The sequence below is a fragment of the Salvia splendens genome, chromosome 22 (assembly GCF_004379255.2).
Source record: "Salvia splendens isolate huo1 chromosome 22, SspV2, whole genome shotgun sequence".
NCBI lineage: Eukaryota > Viridiplantae > Streptophyta > Magnoliopsida > Lamiales > Lamiaceae > Salvia > Salvia splendens.
In genome coordinates, this window is record NC_056053.1 from 5,378,174 (window position 1) to 5,391,766 (window position 13,593).

Consider the following 13,593-nt stretch of genomic DNA (forward strand, 5'->3'; position numbering starts at 1 on the left):
TGAAAGATTGCTAGTGAATAATATTGTTACAACAAAAAGCCAAGATGGTACTTTCAAAAGGAGTTTTTTACCATATTCTTATTTGTAGCCCTGTAGAGCATTATTTGTCAAGTCTCCATTATTGATATTATGTTGAAAAGAGGTAGACTTCTGCAGATGTACAACGCCTCTTGCTTCCTCGGTACTCTCTTTCTCTCTCATCATTATATGGACGTGTCATCATCATCCGAGTCGATACCTCCATGCGCTTTGTTTTCTTGCGGTTTAAGCCCCGTACCTTATTGATAAAAGATAAGCAAAAACAATTTATGGTTTCTGATGCTCACATGCTTTGTGAGGCTGCGGCTTCCCAACTAGGAATTAATGTAATGATAACGGCATATGATATTGAGTTTGGTACGAATCAAATGTTGTTACGTGGGGATAGACATGGGAAATAGTATGATACTACATTCTTTTTTCGGTCAAGATTTACGTCAATTTTTCCAAGATTTGGAGACCCTTATGACTTCCTCATTGTAGTTAATGTGCAGTAAAACTTTAACTATGATTTGGAGAATTCTCTACCATGTGCTTCATTTCCTAGAAGAGTTGTCTTGTATTCCATATTTTAAATAGTAGAGGTGAAGAGTCTTTTGTAAGTTGAACCCTTTTCCAATCTATTCAAAAATTTGATATTTTCTCTATGCGAAACATATCTTGTTGTTGTGACAGAATAGAGCAATAGTGTAATCGAGACAAACTGAAACGTAAAGAGACACATAATTTATGTGGTTCACCAACATTGTGTTGGCTACGTCCACGAACAGAAAATGAAGAACATATTGTATTCAGATTGTTTTCAGATTACAGAGTTATGCGCCCTATTCCTATATAAATAGGTACATAGCGAGATCCCCGTTCGGCTAGCGACAAATTATAAAGATTCAAGGCATACTAACATTCGTAAGAACTCCAAAAGCAGAAACTACAACCATTACCTTAATAAAAAAACAAATAGAAATTCTAGTGCCAACGATCCAACACGAAATCATGACTTCTGCCGATGTGATAATATAAACTTTGTATTAATATACAATAGGATAGTGAATAAAACAACATTTGTTTGTCATTATTCAAACTGGTTAGGGTTTTTAATGTAGAGTTATGATGATATATACTCCTTGTGCCTCGTGGTTTTACTAGCTTGTTGACTCGCACTCATTGTCAGACTGTTCTAAAGTAGTTGAAACTAGAGCCTACATTGCACCGGATATATTCCCAAACAACTCCGCATCATACTATGAGAGGTTATTTCACAGCTCTCTATAATGTTCAAGATTTACACCCCTCAAAATCTGTAATATTTTATTGAGTACTCTAACTAATGCTTGTGACTAGAACTAGCATCACATAATAAAAAGAGACCACGCTAAGGCCCTCTTTGGTAGGCCTGCTGAGGCCAAGATCTACAGTTATCTGGGCTTAACCAGTGTTTGGTAGCTGTGTTCATTTAACTTGCTGGCCCATGTTAAGTCATCGGCCTGGTGAAGGCCCGGTGAATATCGTTCTTTTAAGCAGATACTTGATCGCGGCATTTTGGTGCGATAAGTTATCCTAATATGGAAAAGATCCGATAATTTGGCAATTTCCTTTTATACCCCTATGTTTCCTCCACATTTCCCTCTCACCCCCGAATCCTGATCTCATTCCCTCAATGTTCTTCATTTCCACTACACGCCTCTCCCTCACCTTCAACACAACCTCTCCTTCCATATTAGTTTCGGTGTTGTAGACGTGAACGTCACACGACATTTTTTCATGGCCAAGAGAGAGAAAAGTTAACTGAAATCTCATCTATGAAACCTCTTCTCTCTGTAGATCTAGTGATTCACGGTGGCGAAGTCAGTAGATCTAGTGTTTTACGGTGGTGAAGTGAATAGATATGATGTTTTACGGCGGCGGTGAGGCAATCGAAGGAGATTGACAACAACCAAGTCGATAGATCTAGAATTTCTAAAGAGTTCAAATTTTGCAGCGTCAAGAAGAGACCATGAGGTCAATTCACGACGGAGGTCGCTAAAATTTAGGGTTTAGAGTTTAGGGTTTGGATTTAGGATAGCCTACTAATTTATCTAACACTTAAGGTTAACATCTAATTACCCAATTTATCACACTTAAGGTTAACATATAATTACACAATTCATCTAACGCTCCCCTACTAATATTCACTCCGTGTTCAATGTGAGATAACAACAGTGATCAAAAGGTGAAAGCTTTAATAGTTTGCATTATATCACACTCATCAAGTCAATATTTTGCATTATATTTGCACTATGTATTATTGCAGGTAAACTTCAATTTTGCAAAACATAAGAAAAGTTAGTGTGCAGTAAAAGTAAATCCTCAACTTTGTAAAACATAAGAAAAGTTAGTGTGGTTGATAGGGGTTATATTGCAAAAACATATATTCACCTCAATACTCCTAAAAGAGTATACAAATATTATAATCTCTAATATCTTTCTTACTCCATTCGTCCCTAAAGACTATGAACTATTTCCTTTTTCACCTGTCCCTAAAAAGTATGAACTTTCTATTTTAAAAAATCCAAACAACATACTACCCCTACACATCATTTTATTTACAACTTATACCATTACCATTAACACTTATACCATTATAATAATGTGGACCCCACTCTCCACTAACATTATTTCCACTATTTTTTTTCTTTCTCTCTCTTACTTTTCCCATTATTTATAACTCGTGCCGAACCCAAACTTCTTACTCTTTAGGGACGGAGGGAGTATTAATTGTTTTGAAGATACACTATAAATTAAGTTGAAACCGATATGAGGTTGATGGAGTTACATAGTTTAATTATTACTCCTTCCGTCCCGCTTTAGCAATCCCGGTTGATCAATTTCGGGTGTCCCGCTTTAGGAGTCCCGGTTGAACTCGGTGATATAAAAATTGATGTCATTACAATTTTAAAATCAGGAAGCAAATTCTCTCCCCTCATTTCTTTCACGTTTCAACAATTTCGACCCCTCATTTCTCTCTCTCTGAAAGTACTCGCCCCCTTCCCTGAGATCTGGAGAACGAGATCCGCCCCACTCCCGAACCCTCCCGAACCCTGTGTCCCTCTCTGGTGCTTAAATGGGAACCCTAAACCAACAATCTCCGCAGACACCACCATCTCCGCCGCCAATACCACCATCTCCGTCGGTCTATTGGTCATTCGACCAAAGCTATGGGTCGATTGAGAGTGTGATCGCCACCCATGACTCCCCTATTCCAACGTATTCGTGGGAGAAAACGTGAAAGAACACCACCTTGGCTGCTCTTCAGTAGATGCTGCACAATGTTGTTCTTCATGTTGGTGGTCATGTATTGATTCACCCGCTGCTCCGCCATTCCCGATGATGAAATTTTTCTGAGGGATTCCTATTTTGAAACTATTGCAGTGTGTGTTTTTAGTGTTTTTTATGGTAGTGGTAGATGGAAGGAGCAAATGTAGGTGATGGATGTATTTATAGTGTGTTTACTGTACTTAAGATTTCAATGTAGAACTTCAAATTTTCCCTCCCAAAATTTAGAGAGATTATTTTGGCAGAATGTGTTCCCTCCATTTTGGTAATGAAAAATTGAATGTTGATTTCACTTAATCTTCTTTTCCCACTGTTTTGGCAGATTGTATTCCCTCCATTTTGGTAATGAAAATTTAAATTTGGTACCAACTACAGTAATTAATGTGTTCCATGGAATTAAAAAAAATGAATGCAAGTGAACAGTCAGTCACTTGGGTGACGAAAATAAAAGCAAAAAAGTTGTTTAAAAGTGGGACCCAACCTCCACTACATCATTTATTTATTACACACTTAAACACTCCTTAAAACATGTGTCCGACTCAACCGGGACTGCTAAAGCGGGACGGAGGGAGTAGTATTTTATAAAAGCCCACAAACCAAAAGCATGTTTAAACAAAATGGCGTTGAAATTTCAAGGCAATATATGTTGGAAGGTTGAAGATGATGGAGTTTCTATGAGCTATGATAACAATAGTTATGGACAAAAGAGTCCTTGGCGTCAAAATCCAGTCTTAACTTGTTAGAAATTCTATCATTATGCCGTGGTTTATGATTCTCAATATAATAATCCCCATCTCAATATAGTGATCATTCTAACTGACTCGTTTCTACGTAATTTTACAATTATTTTCTAAATTCCTAAATCATGATGAGTCACAGGCTTAATTAGGGCATCACCAGCTATTGGCATGATGTCAAAGTGAAACATCATCAAATTGAATTACAAATCTTAATTCATGGTTAACTACAAGATTATTCTTACAACTATAGATAAATCATAAACCTTTGAAATAGAACCTGAAAAATTGAAAAAAAACACAGCACAAAAAATTCAATTCCATGGCTGCAATAATAAATCAGAAAATTAAGGCAAATCATGTAAATGTAGAACAATAAAACCAATAAATCATGTAAATTCAATTTGTTTGTAGTTTTCTTTCAACCCAACTCGTTGACAACATCTAGTGGTGTGATAGGTTATTTCACAGCTTTCCTTAATGTTCAAGATTTGCATTTTACACACATTATACATAAAAAAAACACTTTATTGTCAACCGTGAGGAATAGATGATCTCACACAATGATCACGGCATGTGATTTCATCAAGAAACTATATCTAGAGTCTAGACACTCTACACGATTAGAAGGTTATATGATCAAACTAAAGACACATTAGCTTAGTGGTTGAATATTGAATATTGTAGGTTGTAAGATTTGTTTCTCCTTTATGTAGATTGCTTGATCATCAATTGATTCAATCAAAGTATGTGAATTCCTTTGAGTAGTTGAAGAATTCCTTTGAGTAATGGAACCATTAGTTATTTCTAGCATACTTAAAGTTGCTTGGAGTGTTCTTTTTTAGCAATAGATTTGGCTAATATCAAATTCACATGCTTCATTTCTTATCTTCCATCAAATCCTTTTTGGATCTAGTTTTTTAAGGCTAAATCCACCCCATCCTTCTATTCCTTTTGGATTTTGTGTTACATTTATTAGATCAATCACTAAAAAGAGTATAAATCTTGGTTAATAGATCCCAATCTACATGGATCCATATCACATATTCTTGTTAATGCTTTTTCATGTTCTTAAATTGACTCCGAATGTATTAACTATATTTATTATAAGATACAAAGATCAAAGGTCTTGTAGCATTATTATACAATACATGTCCAGTAGTAAGGTATACACATAATATTTACATAAAATGTTAATAATAAAACAATGTTTCAATGTTGCATGAGAAGCTTTATTTACAGAGTGATATAACTATCTATGCACTTGCAGAGATAGATACAGCACTGAGCTCCACATGCTTCTTACCATCCTTTTGTGACTGAATTGTAACAGTAGCATGAGCTTCCTCCTGGACAGACCTTTCGCCACTCGTTTGAGCAATGGTGATCGAACCCACCAGAGGCTCTTTCTCCATTGTGCAGTCTTCATCGTCGTCCCCAACAATTTCCCACTCCTCTTTGAGAGAGGCCACTTGCATGCCCTTTGTTTTGGTGGTTTCCATTTCAAAAGCAGTAGGTAGGATTACATAGTCATTTACCGGGTTGTAGAAAGGATCATGGTCAGCCCGCAACCAGTGCTTCAGGATTCTGAACACTTGACGTTCGCAGAGGATGCCCCGGTGATCGCCTGGGACCCCAACCCGTGCTACTGCATGAAGTCCATCAGCCTATACCAACAGAATAACAATACAAATAAGATTTTACAAACCCGCAGGTAACTCTCCAACTCCAAGAGTATATATCCAATGACAAATTGCATAAAAAAGCACAATCAATGGAGAATTTCATAACAAAACATTACAAGCGAAGAATTGAGACAACTTACTTTAGCAGATTCCAGCGGAACAGTTCCATCACCATCAACATATATGTACCTGGCCTGTAAGAATCGGAAAAATTAATGTTAAGCAACTCTTAAAATCATTATCATAATATATATAGATAACCGAATTTGTGTATGAATTTTATTTATTTTTGGGAAGAGCACCAAACACTTTCCATGAATATGAAGTTATGAACATCATTGTTATCTAAGATTTTACCTGGAGAGTAGGCAACTCTCGCAAATCAGTGACTGGGGCCTCGTTACTTCCATAACTGCAACATATTGCCTGGTCAGGATATGGTCAAAAGTAACATGCATTGTATATGATACATGCATAGTTATGAATGTGATTTTGATTACCAAACACAATGCGGTGTGTCATAATTTGTGCCATAAATATTGTAGAATTTAATTTGTTCAGGAAGCTTCGCTGAGCTTAACAACTTGCGCGTCTCATTAGCCCACTTCAAAATTTCAAGATTGAATGGCATATCCATATCAACACCACTTTAGCAGATCTGTGGAGAAGCCATCATCGAATACAAAAGTCATTCTTAAAAACAGAAGAAAATAATAGAAATGATACCTCTATGCATATATTAATGTGCACATTTACTTCACCAATGCTTAGCTAAAACACTTCCATTCTTTCCTTTTTCTGTAAAGTATCTAAAGGTAATAAAGAATAAGCATACTATATACAAAATTAAATGCTAAATCTGAAGTGACATTTGCATTTGATCAACTTCATATATAAGCAGAAAGCACATATTACATACTCCATATAAGTATCATTTGGTGTTTGCAAAACTCAAACAAAAAAAAAAGAACAAATCTCTGGAAAAAAAATTGAAGCATCATATACTACCACATTGCATCAAATTTGTGGCTTACCTGGTTCGTTGAAAGAGCTTCCATAAAGATTGGTATAGCTTCGACAGGTGGGTAAGTTTCTAGCACAGTGGAGGAATTCCCATCACTATCACATCTCTTTTTCCAAATTTCAAGAAGAGGAACATGCTCCCATTTATAATCTAAACAGGCCATCAATTCGTATATTGACGGACACTCAAGCAGCTGAAACAGAGAGGGAAAAAAAGTTAACATCCATATAATACAAGAGAACTGTGAAATAATAACATAGTAAAGGTCATGGTTCACATCAATGAATAAGAAAATGGCATAAGTTACTTTCCTTAGCTCAAGCCATGCCTACGACACAGCTATCAAGCAGTGGGATCAATAGTTCACATGATAATTTCTAAAGTCTGGCCTCAACTCTATAACTTTTAAAATTTCTGTTCATTTATCAATAAATAAGAGTAAGGAAAAAAAGCTGTTACAAATATCCTCGCATGCTCAAACAGTGAAGGTGATGTACATAGTAATAAGTTCATACCAATTGCTGCATGCTCCATTTCGAAATAAAACAATTCTGTTCCCATCCTTCAACAAATGATGCTCCATTTAAAAACGTGGATGTTATATATCCAGGTGCACCTGTAAAAATCCAGAAAGTTGTGAACTTTGAGGCTGACGAGGGATTCCGCAAGATTTTGCTATGGTTTGGAGCTAGCTCATTGAGAAAGTTGATGAAAATTAAATGGGTTGCAGGCCACAGAAAATCTTAGCCCGGCCACTAATATACCTTGAAATGGTGCTGCTATAGCAATCCAGCTTTTGACATACTTCTCAAATATCTGAAAAACAATGCAAATAACATTAGATTCATATTCTACAACAAAGAGGAACTTGAAGTTGAAACACTATCAGAAAGAACAGAAAAAGGATAAGGTGTAAACAAAGTTGAATAAGTAATTTAGATAGAGTGAGAGAATTACATCAGGATGCAGACTCATAAAACATTTTGTCAGAAGACCACCCATAGAATGACTTATTATGTTTATTTTTCTCCCTCCAGAAGCTGTGTAAACTGACTCCAGCTTTGCTGCAAGGCGATCCAGAGTTTCCTGAAGTCTAGAAAGAAGAGAACCGCAAATTGATCACATAAGAATACACTAAGTATATGGGCCACAATAGGCCACCTCATTTTCTCAAAGGACATAACAGTTACCTATTGCTTTGGCGGAAATCATATCCAAACCCAAAGAGTGTTGTACCCTCTTTGTAACCCCATTTCATAAACTCAACTATCATGTCATGAAAATAATAGACACATTCACTGCCAATAATCTGCAAAACAATCCACAACAAAGATGCATTGAGCATGCAGTAAAAGGGAAGAACTGCAGGCTCCTTGCACTAAAGGAAAATGCAATCCACCAAATGGCCAGAATTAAGGAGAAAAACTTACCATGTCAGGGTCCAACATGTCAATTGCATAAAGGCCATATCTATCTTGGGGAATCTCAATATGCGTGTCAGGATCTAAGCACTCTGTCTTACCTGTTTCAATCAATCTGTCAGAACACCTTGAGATGTCCTAATTGTGAAAAAACATATACTACTTGATACTTCATTGCAAGCTTATGTAAGGGAAATTGACATTTTATATCCCAAATCACTTAGTCTCTCTTTTTCAATCTTGAAACTAGAACACCTAAGTCCAAACAGTGTTGTGAAAAGCGCGTTCGGGGCGCGCTCGGGGCGCGGGGCGGTCAAAGCGAGAATGTAATCGCCCCGATGCGGCGGGGTCGTGCGAGATCCATGGAGCGAGTGTGGGGCTCGCCTAGAGCGTCCGGGTCGCCGTGGAGCGTCTGGGTCGTCTGGGGCGAGCCGATTTAGGATTTAAATATTAGCGACTGTTCATCTTCTTCCTTGAATAAATAAAAAAAAGGTAACTTCCAACTCTCTTATTCATGGAATACCTACACCTACCTTTCTCTTCAGCCGCCTTCTCCTCTTTCTTCTTCATCAAACCCACGTTCTTCTTCAGCAAAAACAAAAATCACTTTATTCTTCAGCCGCCACTCCTTTGCCTTTCTAGTCGTACGTCCAGATTCTCAACGTATATATTGGTCACCTTCTTCCTATTTTATTTTTAATGTTACTTTTTTCCAGGCTAAAATTATAATACTAGATTATTATGAACTGCATGCATATGTGGAATGGAAAAGTTATTTATCTTTCCATGTTGTAGGTGTAGATGACACGTGCCCTATGAAATATGAATCACTCTTGCATTTATTTATTTAATAATGTAGCACTGTACTATGTATAGAATTGTTTAATATTTTTGCTCTTTGCTATGTTGATTCTACTGTACTGTTAATATCTTTTTAAACTTTAGTTGATTATGTGGGTGCAACCGTGCAAATTTTATAACAGAATTTAGACATTGTGAATTATCATTAATTATAAATGATTGTTTCTTTCTACGTATCATTTTTATACAAAATGTCTGAAGACCCAGCTAGGAAATATGCAAGAGCTGATCTGGATACCAGATATAAACTTACATACAACTTTTGCGACAAAGTGATTGCATCGGGAGTTCGAAGGCTCAAAGAACATTTTGTTGGCGGAATTAAAAACATCACGAAATGTACTAAATGCCCACCACATGTGAGAGTGGAGATGATCAACTATATGAAGAAAAAAGAGGATGCTAAAATACAGCAAGTTTTTACAGCGGCAGCATCACAAAGCAGGAGATATTAATTTGGTTGTATCCGATGAAGGAGAAGAGGTCTTACCTATGAGTGATGATGATATTATTTAATTAATTATTTTATGTTTTGCAACTTTTTTTGGAACTTTGATGATTTTTGATAATAAAATTCAGTTATTTAGTTATGTTATGTTGTTTAAAAATTTATATTTTTCATCTAATCTTCTTTTTTTAATATGGAGTAATGATGTATGTAGATTTATTTGATGTGATAAACATTCAAGCAACAAGCTTATAAAAGAGATACAAATATAATCATCATTTGGCTATTCTGGCGCCCCGATTCGTGGGTCTCTCGCCCCGTCGCCCCATCGCCCCGCGACCCGGGGTCCCCCCTCATCGCCCCGGGGCGCCCCGCGACCCTAACAACACTGAGTCCAAATGGTAAACTCAAAGGACAGTTTATGTATCTATTCCTTATTAAGCTTATGAGAAACTATTTTTCAAAATTTAGCACTCCATCTTCTTCATGAAACCAAAGCATATCGCCATCATATATATTTAAGCCACAATTTGATTATCTTATCAAAGCAAAATGCTTTCAGATTCTACAGAATTTATGTATAGAACTGTAATTATATCAAGTTCATATGATCCATAATCCTGAACGTGTACTCATCCAAAACTAAGCAGGATGGAATGCCAATACTGCAACAACCCAAAGAAGATAAAATACACAAGCAACACCCAGAAACCCAATCAATTTACAAGCAAATTAGCGTAAAACCATAGCCTTGCTCCACTTCAGGCAACAAAAACACCTCACACCACAGAATTCTATAAAAGCCCTAAATTAGAAACACAAACACATAGAGAATTAGAACTGACCCGTAGCAGGATCGAAGCGGGACCAGAGCTTATCCCGGAACTCGTGATCAGCTCCGAGAATCCGGACCCATACCCGCTCGGTCCGACCCGTTTTGCTGTCAACGGCGTTAAGAATGGAGCCGGCGATCCCGGGCACGAGCAGGACCGGATCGAGCGTGGGGTCCACATAGGTCTGTTCCTGGCTGGTCTTGCTGATGAGCTTCAGCAGATGCTCCACCGACTTCACTATGTCCTCGAACAACACCGCCATCCGCGGATCGTAATCGAACCGACAGCCTAATTTAAGCCCTCGCCGCAAAAATAGTGATTAAGGAGCTAATCTCGAGTTAGTAAGCGATGATTAGTGTAGGTAATCGGTTCAATTTTAGGTTTTGATTGATATTGTACATTGATTAAAGAGAATCGGAGAAGATCGGGTAGGTGGTGGTGGTGGTGGTGGTCAACGGTGGCGGAGAAGAATTGGAAGCGAGGATAATATTGTGTGATGAATCAATTCAATCATACACGTTTGCTTACACACACTTCAATTATTTTACCAATTGTGGTCTCCCACATGTATCTTTAATTTAAGCCTTAATCAACCAGATTAAATTAGTGGATAAACTATAATCTTAAATTAGGCCAAGCTATATTTCACTCATTTTGTCGTCCGTTCTCTAATATTTGAGTTATTTTTCTTTTTCTATTTCTTACTTTTTTTTCATCTTTTACTTTACTAATTGCAAATTAAAATTCGAAATATGTACAAATTTGTCAATTTTTGAGGGATGGAATGGAAGGATTAATATTTTCCCAATTTACTCATTGATTTTGATTTTGAATTAAATTTGGAGTAAATTATTCATGACCTATAGATTTGTATACCACTCACGAAAATATGAGTTCTAGTACTTCCTCCACCCATAAAAATATAAATATTTAGAGGGGGGAGCGCAGTCGGCAACGAATGGGCAGTTCTTGCTGCAATAAGCATGGGTTCGAATCCTACTACTGTTGTGTAGTTGTTTCGTATAAGGTCTTGGGAGATGGGCTTCTGGCAGCTAGTGGGTTAGGCCTTCCCCTTAATTGACTATTGCGTACCCTGATTGAACCCCCTCATATGATGTCGGGTAGAAGTGTGGGGGGCGCCAAGGCGATTCCCTGTAATAAACATTTAGAACGGCATGGGAAAAAATATACAATTAGTAAAGTAAAAGAGAGATAGAAAGAAAAAAATAATTATAGTATTGTTAGTGGAGAATGAGGTCTACTTTATTAGAGAGAAAGAAATTGCCAAAAATAGAATGAGATATTTTCATGGGACATCCAAAATGGAAAATGTCCTTATTTTTATGGGACAGAGGAAGTAAATACATTTGGGATGACACGAGAATTAATGCATAATTGGTAAAATAGAATAAAAGATTAGAAATGTACTTAATATAATGTTTCTAGATAGTAGGACCCACGTTATTATTGTTGGGTCCTAGTGGTGTAAGTTGCAAATAAATTGAAGTATATGAATAATGAGTTTGAGAAAATTTTTCTATAAATAGAAATGAGATATTTTTATGTGATGGACGAAAAAGGAAAGAATTTTTATTTTTATGGGACGAAATGAGTATAAAAAATATTAAATACTACTATAAGATAATGCTGATTTATTTTGACTTCTAAATCCTACACAATTTTTCCAAATTCAATCCAATCAATGAGATGAGAAAAAAATGTTAAACTTGTAATACACCTATATTTGAAAATTATGAGATTGATTAGAGATTGAAAACTTTGTGGTTGTTTTGGCAATGTGCTCGAAAATTATACTAGTACACAAATGATCAATTTTAATACAGATCAAACGAAACGTTTTAAGCATTAATGTTTTTTTTATAATATTTTTTTTTTTGTTTTAAGAGGAATGATACCCTACATGCCTTATGTGAACTCTTTATGTGAGTAGCACTCTCGATTGACGCACGTTTAAAACGAGCAAATCGAACTTTGATTTTTGTAAATTTTGTCAAATTAAAAACTTCAATGAAGTTTTTTAATGTATTAGAATTAAACTAAATATATAAATTGAAACGAACAACGTTAAACGTGCGTCAAACGAGAACGGTGCTCACCTAAGATATGTGTGTAGCAAGTCATTCATCGTCATTCAATTCAAATGATTCATTTAAATTCAAACTTATGCATTCGTAATGGACAGAAGCGGTGGTTGGATTGTTGGCCCAGATTCAGTGGGCTTGTTAGCTGCTATCGGGCCTATAAAGAATAGGGCCATATTTCTTCTTTTTTTTTCACACACACAACAGAGTTCGAGATACATTGGCAAGCGAACCAGCCTCTTCCAGCCCCTCGTGGTCACGTCCGAACTAGCCTCCTCCTGGCTCGTAAGTTGACTACCCTCAGGCAGGTCCCGGGCATGTAAGTTGACTACCCTCAGACAGGTCCAGGTCTGCACGCTTGCAAAGTCCCAAGGCAACAAGCCTTGAGAAAATTAATCCCAGGTTGCGCCATCCAGGATTCGAACTCAGGAACTCCTGGATGGCGCCATATCCTTGTCTCCCTTCTCAACCAGTTGAGCTAGAAGGATTGGATAGAATAGGGCCATATTTCCTCGACACACTATTACATAAATAATTCACTTTATTAAAGCCTATTTCACATGCAAAATCGTGCACTATTAATGCTACCAAGAAATGCAAAAGAAAGAAAAGAAAATAAAAGTAAAGAAAAGAAAGAAATAAAAGCAAATGGATATCAGAAAAAATACAGGTAGAGACAAAAAAGGGACCAACAAAAAAAAAGGCAAAAACAAGAACCCTAATTCATGACATATGTTAAAAAAGGTTATCCACATAAATAGTCATCAGCTTTATTCACAAAACAACAACCTTAATCACATGAACACTTCAACTTTTAAACTAAATTACAAACTAAACCCACGCTGTGGTCCTTAATTATGCATGCCACTGCCACCTTTGTCCCTTTCTTATTTGTGTTAGTTAACAAAGATGAATACAAGGCTGAAAAAATTGGAGAGATCCAAGAGCAAATAAACAAAATCAAGAATAAAAAACTAAATATGGTAGTAGTATATAGTTAACAAATATAATTTCTTTTTTTTTTAATTACCAAGGGTAGCGGGTCCAGTGACTATTATGTGCACTGATTTGTAGGCATCTCAAAGGGTGGGACAATTGGTCCAAGAATTTAAAGTTGCTCCATACCAAAAG

General features: G+C 36.6%; 1 long non-coding RNA gene and 1 pseudogene across 1 annotated transcript; one reads left to right on the forward strand and one right to left on the reverse strand.

Moving 5' to 3' along the window:
- Positions 1 to 5,164: 5,164 nt before the first annotated feature.
- On the reverse strand, positions 5,165 to 10,904 carry LOC121788024 (annotated as a pseudogene).
- On the forward strand, positions 8,328 to 9,669 carry LOC121788025. The gene is made up of 2 exons (XR_006047563.1): positions 8,328 to 8,710; positions 9,281 to 9,669. It is a non-coding gene; the product is annotated as an uncharacterized LOC121788025 (long non-coding RNA).
- Positions 10,905 to 13,593: the final 2,689 nt, after the last annotated feature.